Source organism: Hyperolius riggenbachi, chromosome 8, assembly GCF_040937935.1.
Source record: "Hyperolius riggenbachi isolate aHypRig1 chromosome 8, aHypRig1.pri, whole genome shotgun sequence".
In the NCBI taxonomy this organism is placed as follows: Eukaryota; Metazoa; Chordata; class Amphibia; order Anura; family Hyperoliidae; genus Hyperolius; species Hyperolius riggenbachi.
The window spans coordinates 267,896,104-267,913,549 of NC_090653.1; positions in this window are offsets into that span (position 1 = coordinate 267,896,104).

Below are 17,446 nucleotides of genomic sequence, written 5' to 3' on the forward strand. Positions count from 1 at the left end.
GAAGGCGGAAGACGCAAGACACAAGTCGCAAGACGGAAGTGGGAAGACACAAGAAGGAAGACACAAGACGGAAGAATAAAGGCGGAAGACGCAAGACAGAAGAGGGAAGATGGAAGACGCAAGACAGAAGACGCAAGATGGAAGATGGAAAACTCAAGACAGAAGACGCAAGACTGAAGGCGGAAGACTCAAGACGCAAGACGGAAGATGGAAGATGCAAGACAGAAGATGGAAGACGAAAGACGGAAGACTGAAGGCGGATGATGGAAGACGGAAGATGGAAGACGTAAGACAGAAGACACAAGACGAAAGACTGAAGGCGGAAGACGTAAGACGGAAGACACAAGACTGAAGGTGGAAGACGCAAGACGGAAGACGCAAGATTGAAGGCGGAAGATGCAAGACGAAGACTGAAGACAGAAGGCGGAAGATGCAAGACAGTAGGCGGAAGACGGAAGGCGGTAGACGCAAGACGGAAGACAGAAGATGTAAGGAAGACGGAAGACGCAAGACTGAAGGCGCAAGACGGAAGACTGAAGATGGAAGGCGGAAGACGCAAGACTGAGAGCGGAAGACACAAGATGGAAGACGCAAGACGGAAGACGCTAGACGGAAGGTGGAAGACGCAAGACGGAAGACTGAAGGTGGAAGATGGAAGGCGGAAGATGGAAGGCGGAAGACGGAAGACTAAAGGCGGAAGACGGAAGATGGAAGACGCAAGACGGAAGAAGGAAGACAGAAGACGGAAGGCGGAAGACGCAAGACGGAAGGCGGAAGACGCAAGACGGAAGACTGAAGTTGGAAGGAAGACGCAAGACTGAAGGCGGAAGACGCAAGACGGAAGACGCAAGACGCAAGACAGAAGGCGGAAGACGCAAGCCGAAGACTGAAGATAGAAGGCAGAAGATGCAAGACGGAAGGCGGAAGACGGAAGGCGCAAGACGGAAGACAGAAGATGGAAGGGAGATGGAAGACGCAAGACTGAAGGCGCAAGATGGAAGACTGAAGATGGAAGGCGGAAGATGCAAGAAGGAAGACTGAGGGCGGAAGACGCAAGATGGAAGACGCAAGACGGAAGACGCAAGGTGGAAGACGCAAGACGGAAGACTGAAGGCGGAAGATGGAAGGCGGAAGACGCAAGACAGAAGACGCAAGACGGAAGACGCAAGACGGAGGACGGAAAACGCAAGACGGAAGACGCAAGACGGAAGGCGGAAGACTGAAGGCGGAAGACGCAAGACAGAAGACGGAAGACGCAAGACGGAGGACGGAAGATGCAAGACGGAAGACACAAGACGGAAGATGGAAGGCGGAAGACGCAAGATGGAAGACTGAGGACTGAAGATGGAAGGCGGAAGACGCAAGACGGAAGACGCAAGACGCAAGACTGAAGTTGGAAGGAAGACGCAAGACTGAAGGCGGAAGACGCAAGACGGAAGACAGAAGACGCAAGACAGAAGGCGGAAGACGCAAGACGAAGACTGAAGATAGAAGGCGGAAGATGCAAGACGGAAGGCGTAAGACGGAAGGCGGAAGACTGAAGGCGCAAGACGGAAGTTGGAAGACTGAAGACTGAAGATGGAAGGCGGAAGACGCAAGACGGAAAACGCAAGGCGGAAGATGCAAGACAGAAAACGCAAAACGGAAGACTGAAGGCGGAAGACGCAAGACGGAAGACTGAAGGCGGAAGACGCAAGACGGAAGACGCAAAACGGAAGACTGAAGGCGGAAGACGCAAGACGGAAGACTGAAGGCGGAAGACGCAAGACGGAAGATGGAAGACGCAAGACGGAAGATGGAAGACGCAAGATGGAAGACGCAAGACGGAAGAAGTAAGATGCAAGACGGAAGACGCAAGACGGAAGATGGAAGACTGAAGGCGGAAGACGGAAGGCGGAAGACGCAAGATGGAAGACTGAGGACTGAAGATGGAAGGCGGAAGACGCAAGACGGAAGACGCAAGACTGAAGTTGGAAGGAAGACGCAAGACTGAAGGCGGAAGACGCAAGACGGAAGACAGAAGACGCAAGACGAAGACTGAAGATAGAAGGCGGAAGATGCAAGACGGAAGACGCAAGACTGAAGGCGGAAGACGCAAGACGAAGACTGAAGATAGAAGGCGGAAGATGCAAGACGGAAGGCGGAAGACGCAAGACGGAAGACAGAAGATGTAAGGAAGACGGAAGACGCAAGACTGAAGGCGCAAGATTGAAGACTGAAGATGGAAGGCGGAAGACGCAAGACGGAAGACTGAGGGCGGAAGACGCAAGATGGAAGACGCAAGACGGAAGACGCAAGACGGAAGGTGGAAGACGCAAGACGGAAGACTGAAGGCGGAAGATGGAAGGCGGAAGACTGAAGGCGGAAGACGCAAGACAGAAGACGCAAGACGGAAAACGCAAGACGGAGGACGGAAAACGCAAGACGGAAGACGCAAGACGGAAGGCGGAAGACTGAAGGCAGAAGACGCAAGACAGAAGACGGAAGACGCAAGACGGAGGACGGAAGACGCAAGACGGAAGACACAAGACGGAAGATGGAAGGGGGAAGATGCAAGATGGAAGACTGAGGACTGAAGATGGAAGGCGGAAGACGCAAGACGGAAGACGCAAGACGCAAGACTGAAGTTGGAAGGAAGACGCAAGAATGAAGGCGGAAGACGCAAGACGGAAGACAGAAGACGCAAGACAGAAGGCGGAAGACGCAAGACGAAGACTGAAGATAGAAGGCGGAAGATGCAAGACGGAAGGCGGAAGTCGGAAGGCGGAAGACGGAAGACGCAAGACTGAAGGCGCAAGACGGAAGTTGGAAGACTGAAGACTGAAGATGGAAGGCGGAAGACGCAAGACGGAAAACGCAAGGCGGAAGATGCAAGACAGAAAACGCAAAAACGGAAGACTGAAGGCGGAAGACGCAAGACGGAAGACGGAAGACTGAAGGCGTAAGACGCAAGACGGAAGATGGAAGACGCAAGACAGAAGATGGAAGACGCAAGATGGAAGACGCAAGATGGAAGACACAAGACGGAAGAAGGAAGATGCAAGACGGAAGACGCAAGACGGAAGATGGAAGACTGAAGGCGGAAGACGGAAGGCGGAAGGCGGAAGACGCAAGATGGAAGACTGAGGACTGAAGATGGAAGGCGGAAGACGCAAGACGGAAGACGCAAGACTGAAGTTGGAAGGAAGACGCAAGACTGAAAGCGGAAGACGCAAGACGGAAGACAGAAGACACAAGACGAAGACTGAAGATAGAAGGCGGAAGATGCAAGACGGAAGGCGGAAGACGGAAGGCGGAAGACGGAAGACGCAAGACTGAAGGCGGAAGACGCAAGACGAAGACTGAAGATAGAAGGCGGAAGATGCAAGACGGAAGGCGGAAGACGGAAGGCGGAAGACGCAAGACGGAAGACAGAAGATGTAAGGAAGACGGAAGACGCAAGACTGAAGGCGCAAGATGGAAGACTGAAGATGGAAGGCGGAAGACGCAAGACGGAAGACTGAGGGCGGAAGACGCAAGATGGAAGACGCAAGACGGAAGACGCAAGACGGAAGGTGGAAGACGCAAGACGGAAGACTGAAGGCGGAAGATGGAAGGCGGAAGACTGAAGGCGGAAGACGCAAGACAAAAGACGCAAGACGGAAGACGGAGGACGGAAAACGCAAGACGGAAGACGCAAGACGGAAGGCGGAAGACTGAAGGCGGAAGACGCAAGACAGAAGACGGAAGACGCAAGACGGAGGACGGAAGACGCAAGACGGAAGACACAAGACGGAAGATGGAAGGCGGAAGACGCAAGATGGAAGACTGAGGACTGAAGATGGAAGGCGGAAGACGAAAGACGGAAGACGCAAGACGCAAGACTGAAGTTGGAAGGAAGACGCAAGACTGAAGGCGGAAGACGCAAGACGGAAGACAGAAGACGCAAGACAGAAGGCGGAAGACGCAAGACGAAGACTGAAGATAGAAGGCGGAAGATGCAAGACGGAAGGCGTAAGACGGAAGGCGAAAGACGCAAGACGGAAGACGCAAGACTGAAGGTGCAAGACGGAAGTTGGAAGACTGAAGACTGAAGATGGAAGGCGGAAGACACAAGACGGAAAACGCAAGGCGGAAGATGCAAGACAGAAAACGCAAAACGGAAGACTGAAGGCGGAAGACGCAAGACGGAAGACGGAAGACTGAAGGCGGAAGACGCAAGACGGAAGATGGAAGACGCAAGACGGAAGATGGAAGACGCAAGATGGAAGACGCAAGACGGAAGAAGGAAGATGCAAGACGGAAGACGCAAGACGGAAGACTGAAGGCGGAAGACGGAAGGCGGAAGACGCAAGATGGAAGACTGAGGACTGAAGATGGAAGGTGGAAGACGCAAGACGGAAGACGCAAGACGCAAGACTGAAGTTGGAAGGAAGACGCAAGACTGAAGGCGGAAGACGCAAGACAGAAGACAGAAGACGCAAGACAGAAGGCGGAAGACGCAAGACGAAGACTGAAGATAGAAGGCGGAAGATGCAAGACGGAAGGCGGAAGACGGAAGGCGGAAGACGCAAGACGGAAGACTGAAGACTGAAGATGGAAGGCGGAAGACGCAAGACGGAAGACGCAAGGGCGGAAGATGCAAGACAGAAAACGCAAAACGGAAGACTGAAGGCGGAAGACGCAAGACGGAAGACGGAAGACTGAAGGCGGAAGACGCAAGACGGAAGATGGAAGACGCAAGACGGAAGATGGAAGACGCAAGATGGAAGACGCAAGACGGAAGAAGGAAGATGCAAGACGGAAGACGCAAGACGGAAGATGGAAGACAGAAGACGCTAGACGGAAGACGCAAGACAGAAGACTGAAGGTGAAAGACGCAAGACAGAAGACTGAAGGCGGAAGACTCAAGACGCACGACGGAAGACGCAAGACGGAAGACGGAAGATGCAAGACGGAAGACTGAAGGCGGAAGACGCAAGACACAAGTCGCAAGACGGAAGTGGGAAGACACAAGAAGGAAGACACAAGACGGAAGAATAAAGGCGGAAGACGCAAGACAGAAGAGGGAAGATGGAAGACGCAAGACAGAAGACGCAAGATGGAAGATGGAAAACTCAAGACAGAAGACGCAAGACTGAAGGCGGAAGACTCAAGACGCAAGACGGAAGATGGAAGATGCAAGACAGAAGATGGAAGACGCAAGACGGAAGACTGAAGGCGGATGATGGAAGACGGAAGATGGAAGACGTAAGACAGAAGACACAAGACGAAAGACTGAAGGCGGAAGACGTAAGACGGAAGACACAAGACTGAAGGTGGAAGACGCAAGACGGAAGACGCAAGATTGAAGGCGGAAGATGCAAGACGAAGACTGAAGACAGAAGGCGGAAGATGCAAGACAGTAGGCGGAAGACGGAAGGCGGTAGACGCAAGACGGAAGACAGAAGATGTAAGGAAGACGGAAGACGCAAGACTGAAGGCGCAAGACGGAAGACTGAAGATGGAAGGCGGAAGACGCAAGACTGAGAGCGGAAGACACAAGATGGAAGACGCAAGACGGAAGACGCTAGACGGAAGGTGGAAGACGCAAGACGGAAGACTGAAGGTGGAAGATGGAAGGCGGAAGATGGAAGGCGGAAGACGGAAGACTAAAGGCGGAAGACGGAAGATGGAAGACGCAAGACGGAAGAAGGAAGACAGAAGACGGAAGGCGGAAGACGCAAGACGGAAGGCGGAAGACGCAAGACGGAAGACTGAAGTTGGAAGGAAGACGCAAGACTGAAGGCGGAAGACGCAAGACGGAAGACGCAAGACGCAAGACAGAAGGCGGAAGACGCAAGCCGAAGACTGAAGATAGAAGGCAGAAGATGCAAGACGGAAGGCGGAAGACGGAAGGCGCAAGACGGAAGACAGAAGATGGAAGGGAGATGGAAGACGCAAGACTGAAGGCGCAAGATGGAAGACTGAAGATGGAAGGCGGAAGATGCAAGAAGGAAGACTGAGGGCGGAAGACGCAAGATGGAAGACGCAAGACGGAAGACGCAAGGTGGAAGACGCAAGACGGAAGACTGAAGGCGGAAGATGGAAGGCGGAAGACGCAAGACAGAAGACGCAAGACGGAAGACGCAAGACGGAGGACGGAAAACGCAAGACGGAAGACGCAAGACGGAAGGCGGAAGACTGAAGGCGGAAGACGCAAGACAGAAGACGGAAGACGCAAGACGGAGGACGGAAGATGCAAGACGGAAGACACAAGACGGAAGATGGAAGGCGGAAGACGCAAGATGGAAGACTGAGGACTGAAGATGGAAGGCGGAAGACGCAAGACGGAAGACGCAAGACGCAAGACTGAAGTTGGAAGGAAGACGCAAGACTGAAGGCGGAAGACGCAAGACGGAAGACAGAAGACGCAAGACAGAAGGCGGAAGACGCAAGACGAAGACTGAAGATAGAAGGCGGAAGATGCAAGACGGAAGGCGTAAGACGGAAGGCGGAAGACTGAAGGCGCAAGACGGAAGTTGGAAGACTGAAGACTGAAGATGGAAGGCGGAAGACGCAAGACGGAAAACGCAAGGCGGAAGATGCAAGACAGAAAACGCAAAACGGAAGACTGAAGGCGGAAGACGCAAGACGGAAGACTGAAGGCGGAAGACGCAAGACGGAAGATGGAAGACGCAAGACGGAAGATGGAAGACGCAAGACGGAAGAAGGAAGACGCAAGACGGAAGACGCAAGACGGAAGATGGAAGACTGAAGGCGGAAGACGGAAGGCGGAAGACGCAAGATGGAAGACTGAGGACTGAAGATGGAAGGTGGAAGACGCAAGACGGAAGACGCAAGACTGAAGTTGGAAGGAAGACGCAAGACTGAAGGCGGAAGACGCAAGACGGAAGACAGAAGACGCAAGACAGAAGGCGGAAGACGCAAGACGAAGACTGAAGATAGAAGGCGGAAGATGCAAGACGGAAGGCGGAAGACGGAAGGCGGAAGACGCAAGACGGAAGACTGAAGACTGAAGATGGAAGGCGGAAGATGCAAGACAGAAAACGCAAAACGGAAGACTGAAGGCGGAAGATGGAAGACTGAAGGCGGAAGACGCAAGACGGAAGACGGAAGATGGAAGACGCAAGATGGAAGACGCAAGACGGAAGAAGGAAGATGCAAGACGGAAGACGCAAGACGGAAGATGGAAGACAGAAGACGCTAGACGGAAGACGCAAGACAGAAGACTGAAGGTGAAAGACACAAGACGGAAGACGCAAGACGGAAGACTGAAGGCGGAAGACTCAAGACGCACGATGGAAGACGCAAGACGGAAGACGGAAGATGCAAGACGGAAGACTGAAGGCGGAAGACGCAAGACACAAGTCGCAAGACGGAAGTGGGAAGACACAAGAAGGAAGACACAAGACGGAAGAATAAAGGCGGAAGACGCAAGACAGAAGACGGAAGATGGAAGACGCAAGACAGAAGACGCAAGATGGAAGATGGAAAACTCAAGACAGAAGACGCAAGACTGAAGGCGGAAGACTCAAGACGCAAGACGGAAGATGGAAGATGCAAGACGGAAGTTGGAAGACGCAAGACGGAAGACTGAAGGCGGATGATGGAAGACGGAAGATGGAAGACGTAAGACAGAAGACGCAAGACGAAAGACTGAAGGCGGAAGACGTAAGACGGAAGACACAAGACTGAAGGTGGAAGACGCAAGACTGGAGGCGGAAGATGCAAGACGAAGACTGAAGACAGAAGGCGGAAGATGCAAGACAGTAGGCGGAAGACGGAAGGCGGTAGACGCAAGACGGAAGACTGAAGATGTAAGGAAGACGGAAGACGCAAGACTGAAGGCGCAAGACGGAAGACTGAAGATGGAAGGCGGAAGACGCAAGACTGAGAGCGGAAGACGCAAGATGGAAGACGCAAGACGGAAGACGCTAGACGGAAGGTGGAAGACGCAAGACGGAAGACTGAAGCTGGAAGATGGAAGGCGGAAGATGGAAGGCGGAAGACGGAAGATGGTAGACTAAAGGCGGAAGACGGAAGATGGAAGACGCAAGACGGAAGAAGGAAGACAGAAGACGGAAGGCGGAAGACGCAAGACGGAAGGCGGAAGAAGCAAGACGGAAGACTGAAGTTGGAAGGAAGACGCAAGACTGAAGGCGGAAGACGCAAGACGGAAGACGCGAGACAGAAGGCGGAAGACGCAAGCCGAAGACTGAAGATAGAAGGCGAAAGATGCAAGACGGAAGGCGGAAGACGGAAGGCGGAAGACGCAAGACGGAAGACAGAAGATGGAAGGGAGATGGAAGACGCAAGACTGAAGGCGGAAGACGGAAGACTGAAGATGGAAGGCGGAAGGCGCAAGACGGAAGACGCAAGGCGGAAGACGCAAGACAGAAAACGCAAAACGGAAGACTGAAGGCAGAAGACACAAGACGGAAGACTGAAGGCGGAAGACGCAAGACGGAAGATGGAAGACGCAAGATGGAAGATGGAAGACGCAAGACGGAAGATGCAATACGGAAGACGCAAGACGGAAGATGGAAGACATAAGACGCTAGACGGAAGACGCACGACGGAAGACGCAAGACGGATGACGGAAGATGCAAGACGGAAGACTGAAGGCGGAAGACGCAAGACACAAGTCGCAAGACGGAAGGGGGAAGATGGAAGACGCAAGACGGAAGACTGAAGGCGGAAGATGGAAGGCGGAAGACGGAAGACTGAAGGCGGAAGACGCAAGACAGAAGACGCAAGACGGAGGACGGAAGACGCAAGACGGAAGGTGGAAGACTGAAGACGGAAGACGCAAGACAGACGACGCAAGACGGAGGACGGAAGACACAAGACGGAAGACACAAGACGTTAGACGCAAGACGGAAGATGGAAGGCGGAAGACGCAAGACTGAAGGCGGAAGACGCAAGACGGAAGACGCAAGACAGAAGGCGGAAGACGCAAGACGAAGACTGAAGATAGAAGGCGGAAGATGCAAGACGGAATGAGGAAGACGGAAAGCGGAAGACGCAAGACGGAAGACAGAAGATGGAAGGAAGACGGAAGACGCAAGACTGAAGGCGCAAGATGGAAGACAGAAGACTGAAGATGGAAGGCGGAAGACGCAAGACTGAAGACACAAGGCAGGAAGACGCAAGACAGAAAACGCAAAACGGAAGACTGAAGGCAGAAGACGCAAGACAGAAGACGGAAGACACAAGTCGCAAGACGGAAGGGGGAAAACACAAGATGGAAGACGCAAGACAGAAGACTGAAGGCGGAAAGACGCAAGACGGAAGATGGAAGACACAAGACGGAAGATGGAAGACGCAAGACGGAAGAAGGAAGATGCAAGACGGATGACGCAAGACGGAAGATGGAAGACAGAAGACGCTAGACGGAAGACGCAAGACAGAAGACTGAAGGCGGAAGACGCAAGACGCAAGGCGCAAGACGCAAGACGGAAGACTGAAGGCGGAAGACTCAAGACGCACGACGGAAGACGGAAGATGCAAGACGGAAGACGCAAGACACAAGTCGCAAGACGGAAGGGGGAAGACACAAGACGGAAGACGCAAGACACAAGTCGCAAGACGGAAGGGGGAAGACACAAGATGGAAGACTCAAGACAGAAGACTGAAGGCGGAAGACGCAAGACGGAAGATGGAAGATGCAAGACGGAAGATGGAAGACGCAAGACGGAAGACGCAAGACGGAAGACTGAAAGCGGAAGATGGAAGACGGAAGACGCAAAACGGAAGACTGAAGGCGGAAGACGCAAGACGGAAGACGGAAGACTGAAGGCGGAAGACGCAAGACGGAAGATGGAAGACGCAAGACGGAAGATGGAAGACGCAAGATGGAAGACGCAAGACGGAAGAAGTAAGATGCAAGACGGAAGACGCAAGACGGAAGATGGAAGACTGAAGGCGGAAGACGGAAGGCGGAAGACGCAAGATGGAAGACTGAGGACTGAAGATGGAAGGCGGAAGACGCAAGACGGAAGACGCAAGACTGAAGTTGGAAGGAAGACGCAAGACTGAAGGCGGAAGACGCAAGACGGAAGACAGAAGACGCAAGACAGAAGGCGGAAGACGCAAGACGAAGACTGAAGATAGAAGGCGGAAGATGCAAGACGGAAGGCGGAAGACGCAAGACGGAAGACTGAAGACTGAAGATGGAAGGCGGAAGACGCAAGACGGAAGACGCAAGGCGGAAGATGCAAGACAGAAAACGCAAAACGGAAGACTGAAGGCGGAAGACGCAAGACGGAAGACGGAAGACGGAAGATGGAAGACGCAAGACGGAAGATGGAAGACGCAAGATGGAAGACGCAAGACGGAAGAAGGAAGATGCAAGACGGAAGACGCAAGACGGAAGATGGAAGACAGAAGACGCTAGACGGAAGACGCAAGACAGAAGACTGAAGGTGAAAGACGCAAGACGGAAGACTGAAGGCGGAAGACTCAAGACACACGACGGAAGACGCAAGACGGAAGACGGAAGATGCAAGACGGAAGACTGAAGGCGGAAGACGCAAGACGAAGACTGAAGATAGAAGGCGGAAGATGCAAGACGGAAGGTGGAAGACGGAAGGCGGAAGACGCAAGACGGAAGACAGAAGATGTAAGGAAGACGGAAGACGCAAGACTGAAGGCGCAAGATGGAAGACTGAAGATGGAAGGTGGAAGACGCAAGACGGAAGACTGAAGCTGGAAGATGGAAGGCGGAAGATGGAAGGCGGAAGACGGAAGATGGAAGACTAAAGGCGGAAGACGGAAGATGGAAGACGCAAGACGGAAGAAGGAAGACAGAAGACGGAAGGCGGAAGACGCAAGACGGAAGGCGGAAGAAGCAAGACGGAAGACTGAAGTTGGAAGGAAGACGCAAGACTGAAGGCGGAAGACGCAAGACGGAAGACGCGAGACAGAAGGCGGAAGACGCAAGCCGAAGACTGAAGATAGAAGGCGAAAGATGCAAGACGGAAGGCGGAAGACGGAAGGCGGAAGACGCAAGACGGAAGACAGAAGATGGAAGGGAGATGGAAGACGCAAGACTGAAGGCGGAAGACGGAAGACTGAAGATGGAAGGCGGAAGGCGCAAGACGGAAGACGCAAGGCGGAAGACGCAAGACAGAAAACGCAAAACGGAAGACTGAAGGCAGAAGACACAAGACGGAAGACTGAAGGCGGAAGACGCAAGACGGAAGATGGAAGACGCAAGATGGAAGATGGAAGACGCAAGACGGAAGATGCAATACGGAAGACGCAAGACGGAAGATGGAAGACATAAGACGCTAGACGGAAGACGCACGACGGAAGACGCAAGACGGATGACGGAAGATGCAAGACGGAAGACTGAAGGCGGAAGACGCAAGACACAAGTCGCAAGACGGAAGGGGGAAGATGGAAGACGCAAGACGGAAGACTGAAGGCGGAAGATGGAAGGCGGAAGACGGAAGACTGAAGGCGGAAGACGCAAGACAGAAGACGCAAGACGGAGGACGGAAGACGCAAGACGGAAGGTGGAAGACTGAAGACGGAAGACGCAAGACAGACGACGCAAGACGGAGGACGGAAGACACAAGACGGAAGACACAAGACGTTAGACGCAAGACGGAAGATGGAAGGCGGAAGACGCAAGACTGAAGGCGGAAGACGCAAGACGGAAGACGCAAGACAGAAGGCGGAAGACGCAAGACGAAGACTGAAGATAGAAGGCGGAAGATGCAAGACGGAATGAGGAAGACGGAAAGCGGAAGACGCAAGACGGAAGACAGAAGATGGAAGGAAGACGGAAGACGCAAGACTGAAGGCGCAAGATGGAAGACAGAAGACTGAAGATGGAAGGCGGAAGACGCAAGACTGAAGACACAAGGCAGGAAGACGCAAGACAGAAAACGCAAAACGGAAGACTGAAGGCAGAAGACGCAAGACAGAAGACGGAAGACACAAGTCGCAAGACGGAAGGGGGAAAACACAAGATGGAAGACGCAAGACAGAAGACTGAAGGCGGAAAGACGCAAGACGGAAGATGGAAGACACAAGACGGAAGATGGAAGACGCAAGACGGAAGAAGGAAGATGCAAGACGGATGACGCAAGACGGAAGATGGAAGACAGAAGACGCTAGACGGAAGACGCAAGACAGAAGACTGAAGGCGGAAGACGCAAGACGCAAGGCGCAAGACGCAAGACGGAAGACTGAAGGCGGAAGACTCAAGACGCACGACGGAAGACGGAAGATGCAAGACGGAAGACGCAAGACACAAGTCGCAAGACGGAAGGGGGAAGACACAAGACGGAAGACGCAAGACACAAGTCGCAAGACGGAAGGGGGAAGACACAAGATGGAAGACTCAAGACAGAAGACTGAAGGCGGAAGACGCAAGACGGAAGATGGAAGATGCAAGACGGAAGATGGAAGACGCAAGACGGAAGACGCAAGACGGAAGACTGAAAGCGGAAGATGGAAGACGGAAGACGCAAAACGGAAGACTGAAGGCGGAAGACGCAAGACGGAAGACGGAAGACTGAAGGCGGAAGACGCAAGACGGAAGATGGAAGACGCAAGACGGAAGATGGAAGACGCAAGATGGAAGACGCAAGACGGAAGAAGTAAGATGCAAGACGGAAGACGCAAGACGGAAGATGGAAGACTGAAGGCGGAAGACGGAAGGCGGAAGACGCAAGATGGAAGACTGAGGACTGAAGATGGAAGGCGGAAGACGCAAGACGGAAGACGCAAGACTGAAGTTGGAAGGAAGACGCAAGACTGAAGGCGGAAGACGCAAGACGGAAGACAGAAGACGCAAGACAGAAGGCGGAAGACGCAAGACGAAGACTGAAGATAGAAGGCGGAAGATGCAAGACGGAAGGCGGAAGACGCAAGACGGAAGACTGAAGACTGAAGATGGAAGGCGGAAGACGCAAGACGGAAGACGCAAGGCGGAAGATGCAAGACAGAAAACGCAAAACGGAAGACTGAAGGCGGAAGACGCAAGACGGAAGACGGAAGACGGAAGATGGAAGACGCAAGACGGAAGATGGAAGACGCAAGATGGAAGACGCAAGACGGAAGAAGGAAGATGCAAGACGGAAGACGCAAGACGGAAGATGGAAGACAGAAGACGCTAGACGGAAGACGCAAGACAGAAGACTGAAGGTGAAAGACGCAAGACGGAAGACTGAAGGCGGAAGACTCAAGACACACGACGGAAGACGCAAGACGGAAGACGGAAGATGCAAGACGGAAGACTGAAGGCGGAAGACGCAAGACGAAGACTGAAGATAGAAGGCGGAAGATGCAAGACGGAAGGTGGAAGACGGAAGGCGGAAGACGCAAGACGGAAGACAGAAGATGTAAGGAAGACGGAAGACGCAAGACTGAAGGCGCAAGATGGAAGACTGAAGATGGAAGGCGGAAGACGCAAGACGGAAGACTGAGGGTGGAAGACGCAAGATGGAAGATGCAAGACGGAAGACGCAAGACGGAAGGTGGAAGACGCAAGACGGAAGACTGAAGGCGGAAGATGGAAGGCGGAAGACTGCAGGCGGAAGACGCAAGACAGAAGACGCAGGACGGAAGACGCAAGACGGAGGACGGAAAACGCAAGACGGAAGACGCAAGACGGAAGGTGGAAGACTGAAGGCGGAAGACGCAAGACAGAAGATGGAAGACGCAAGACGGAGGACGGAAGACGCAAGACGGAAGACACAAGACGGAAGATGGAAGACTGAAGGCGGAAGACGGAAGGCGGAAGACGCAAGATGGAAGACTGAGGACTGAAGATGGAAGGCGGAAGACGCAAGACGGAAGACGCAAGACTGAAGTTGGAAGGAAGACACAAGACTGAAGGCGGAAGACGCAAGACGGAAGACAGAAGACGCAAGACAGAAGGTGGAAGACGCAAGACGAAGACTGAAGATAGAAGGCGGAAGATGCAAGACGGAAGGTGGAAGACGGAAGGCGGAAGACGCAAGACGGAAGACGGAAGACTGAAGATGGAAGGCGGAAGACTGAAGGCGGAAGACGCAAGACGGAAGACGGAAGACTGAAGGCGTAAGACGCAAGACGGAAGACGGAAGATGGAAGACGCAAGATGGAAGACGCAAGATGGAAGAAGGAAGATGCAAGACGGAAGACGCAAGACGGAAGATGGAAGACTGAAGGCGGAAGACGGAAGGCGGAAGACGCAAGATGGAAGACTGAGGACTGAAGATGGAAGGCGGAAGACGCAAGACGGAAGACGCAAGACGCAAGACTGAAGCTGGAAGGAAGACGCAAGACTGAAGGCGGAAGACGCAAGACGGAAGACAGAAGACGCAAGACGAAGACTGAAGATAGAAGGCGGAAGATGCAAGACGGAAGGCGGAAGACGGAAGGTGGAAGACGCAAGACTGAAGACGCATGACGAAGACTGAAGATAGAAGGCGGAAGATGCAAGACGGAAGGCGGAGGATGGAAGGCGGAAGACGCAAGACGGAAGACAGAAGATGTAAGGAAGACGCAAGACTGAAGGCGCAAGATGGAAGACTGAAGATGGAAGGCGGAAGACGCAAGACGGAAGACTGAGGGCGGAAGACGCAAGATGGAAGACGGAAGGCGGAAGACTGAAGGCGGAAGACGCAAGACAGAAGACGCAAGACGGAAGACGGAGGACGGAAAACGCAAGACGGAAGACGCAAGATGGAAGGCGGAAGACTGAAGGCGGAAGACGCAAGACAGAAGACGGAAGACGCAAGACGGAGGACGGAAGACGCAAGACACAAAACGGAAGATGGAAGGCGGAAGGCGGAAGACGCAAGATGGAAGACTGAGGACTGAAGATGGAAGGCGGAAGACGCAAGACGGAAGACGCAAGACGCAAGACTGAAGTTGGAAGGAAGACGCAAGACTGAAGGCGGAAGACGCAAGACGGAAGACAGAAGACGCAAGACAGAAGGCGGAAGACGCAAGACGAAGACTGAAGATAGAAGGCGGAAGATGCAAGACGGAAGGCGGAAGACGGAAGGCGGAATACGCAAGATGGAAGACGCAAGACTGAAGGCGCAAGACGGAAGTTGGAAGACTGAAGACTGAAGATGGAAGGCGGAAGACGCAAGACGGAAGACGCAAGGCGGAAGATGCAAGACAGAAAACGCAAAACGGAAGACTGAAGGCGGAAGACGCAAGACGGAAGACGGAAGACTGAAGGCGGAAGACGCAAGATGGAAGATGGAAGACGCAAGACGGAAGACGCAAGACAGAAGACGCAAGACGGAAGACGGAAGACGCAAGACGGAGGACGGAAAACGCAATACGGAAGACGCAAGATGGAAGGCGGAAGACTGAAGACTGAAGATGGAAGGCGGAAGACGCAAGACGGAAGACGCAAGGCGGAAGATGCAAGACAGAAAACGCAAAACGGAAGACTGAAGGCGGAAGACGCAAGACGGAAGACTGAAGGCGGAAGACGCAAGACGGAAGATGGAAGACGCAAGACGGAAGATGGAAGACGCAAGACAGAAGACGCAAGACGGAAGACGCAAGACGGAGGACGGAAAACGCAATACGGAAGACGCAAGATGGAAGGCGGAAGACTGAAGACTGAAGATGGAAGGCGGAAGACGCAAGACGGAAGACGCAAGGCGGAAGATGCAAGACAGAAAACGCAAAACGGAAGACTGAAGGCGGAAGACGCAAGACGGAAGACTGAAGGCGGAAGACGCAAGACGGAAGATGGAAGACGCAAGACGGAAGATGGAAGACGCAAGACAGAAGACGCAAGACGGAAGACGCAAGACGGAGGATGGAAAACGCAAGACGGAAGACGCAAGATGGAAGGCGGAAGACTGAAGGCGGAAGACGCAAGACAGAAGACGGAAGACGCAAGACGGAGGACGGAAGACGCAAGACGGAAGACACAAAACGGAAGATGGAAGGCGGAAGGCGGAAGACGCAAGATGGAAGACTGAGGACTGAAGATGGAAGGCGGAAGACGCAAGACGGAAGACGCAAGACGCAAGACTGAAGTTGGAAGGAAGACGCAAGACTGAAGGCGGAAGACGCAAGACGGAAGACAGAAGACGCAAGACAGAAGGCGGAAGACGCAAGACGAAGACTGAAGATAGAAGGCGGAAGATGCAAGACGGAAGGCGGAAGACGGAAGGCGGAATACGCAAGATGGAAGACGCAAGACTGAAGGCGCAAGACGGAAGTTGGAAGACTGAAGACTGAAGATGGAAGGCGGAAGACGCAAGACGGAAGACGCAAGGCGGAAGATGCAAGACAGAAAACGCAAAACGGAAGACTGAAGGCGGAAGACGCAAGACGGAAGACGGAAGACTGAAGGCGGAAGACGCAAGACGGAAGATGGAAGACGCAAGACGGAAGATGGAAGACGCAAGATGGAAGACGCAAGACGGAAGAAGGAAGATGCAAGACGGAAGACGCAAGACGGAAGATGGAAGACTGAAGGCGGAAGACGGAAGGCGGAAGACGCAAGATGGAAGACTGAGGACTGAAGATGGAAGGCGGAAGACGCAAGACGGAAGACACAAGACTGAAGTTGGAAGGAAGACGCAAGACTGAAGGCGGAAGACGCAAGACGGAAGACAGAAGACGCAACACAGAAGGCGGAAGACGCAAGACGAAGACTGAAGATAGAAGGCGGAAGATGCAAGACGGAAGGCGGAAGACGCAAGACTGAAGACTGAAGATGGAAGGCGGAAGACGCAAGACGGAAGACGCAAGGCGGAAGATGCAAGACAGAAAACGCAAAACGGAAGACTGAAGGCGGAAGACGCAAGACGGAAGATGGAAGACGCAAGACGGAAGATGGAAGACGCAAGATGGAAGACGCAAGACGGAAGAAGGAAGATGCAAGACGGAAGACGCAAGACGGAAGATGGAAGACAGAAGACGCTAGATGGAAGACGCAAGATGCAAGACAGAAGACTGAAGGTGAAAGACGCAAGACGGAAGACTGAAGGCGGAAGACTCAAGACGCACGACGGAAGATGCAAGACGGAAGACTGAAGGCGGAAGACGCAAGACACAAGTCGCAAGACGGAAGTGGGAAGACACAAGAAGGAAGACACAAGACGGAAGACTAAAGGCGGAAGACGCAAGACAGAAGACGGAAGATGGAAGACGCCAGACAGAAGACGCAAGATGGAAGATGGAAAACTCAAGACAGAAGACGCAAGACTGAAGGCGGAATACTCAAGACGCAAGACAGAAGATGGAAGATGCAAGACGGAAGATGGAAGACGCAAGACGGAAGACTGAAGGCGGATGATGGAAGACGGAAGATGGAAGACGTAAGACAGAAGACGCAAGACGAAAGACTGAAGGCGGAAGATGCAAGACGGAAGACACAAGACTGAAGGTGGAAGACGCAAGACGGAAGACGCAAGACTGAAGGTGGAAGATGCAAGACGAAGACTGAAGACAGAAGGCGGAAGATGCAAGACAGTAGGCGGAAGAC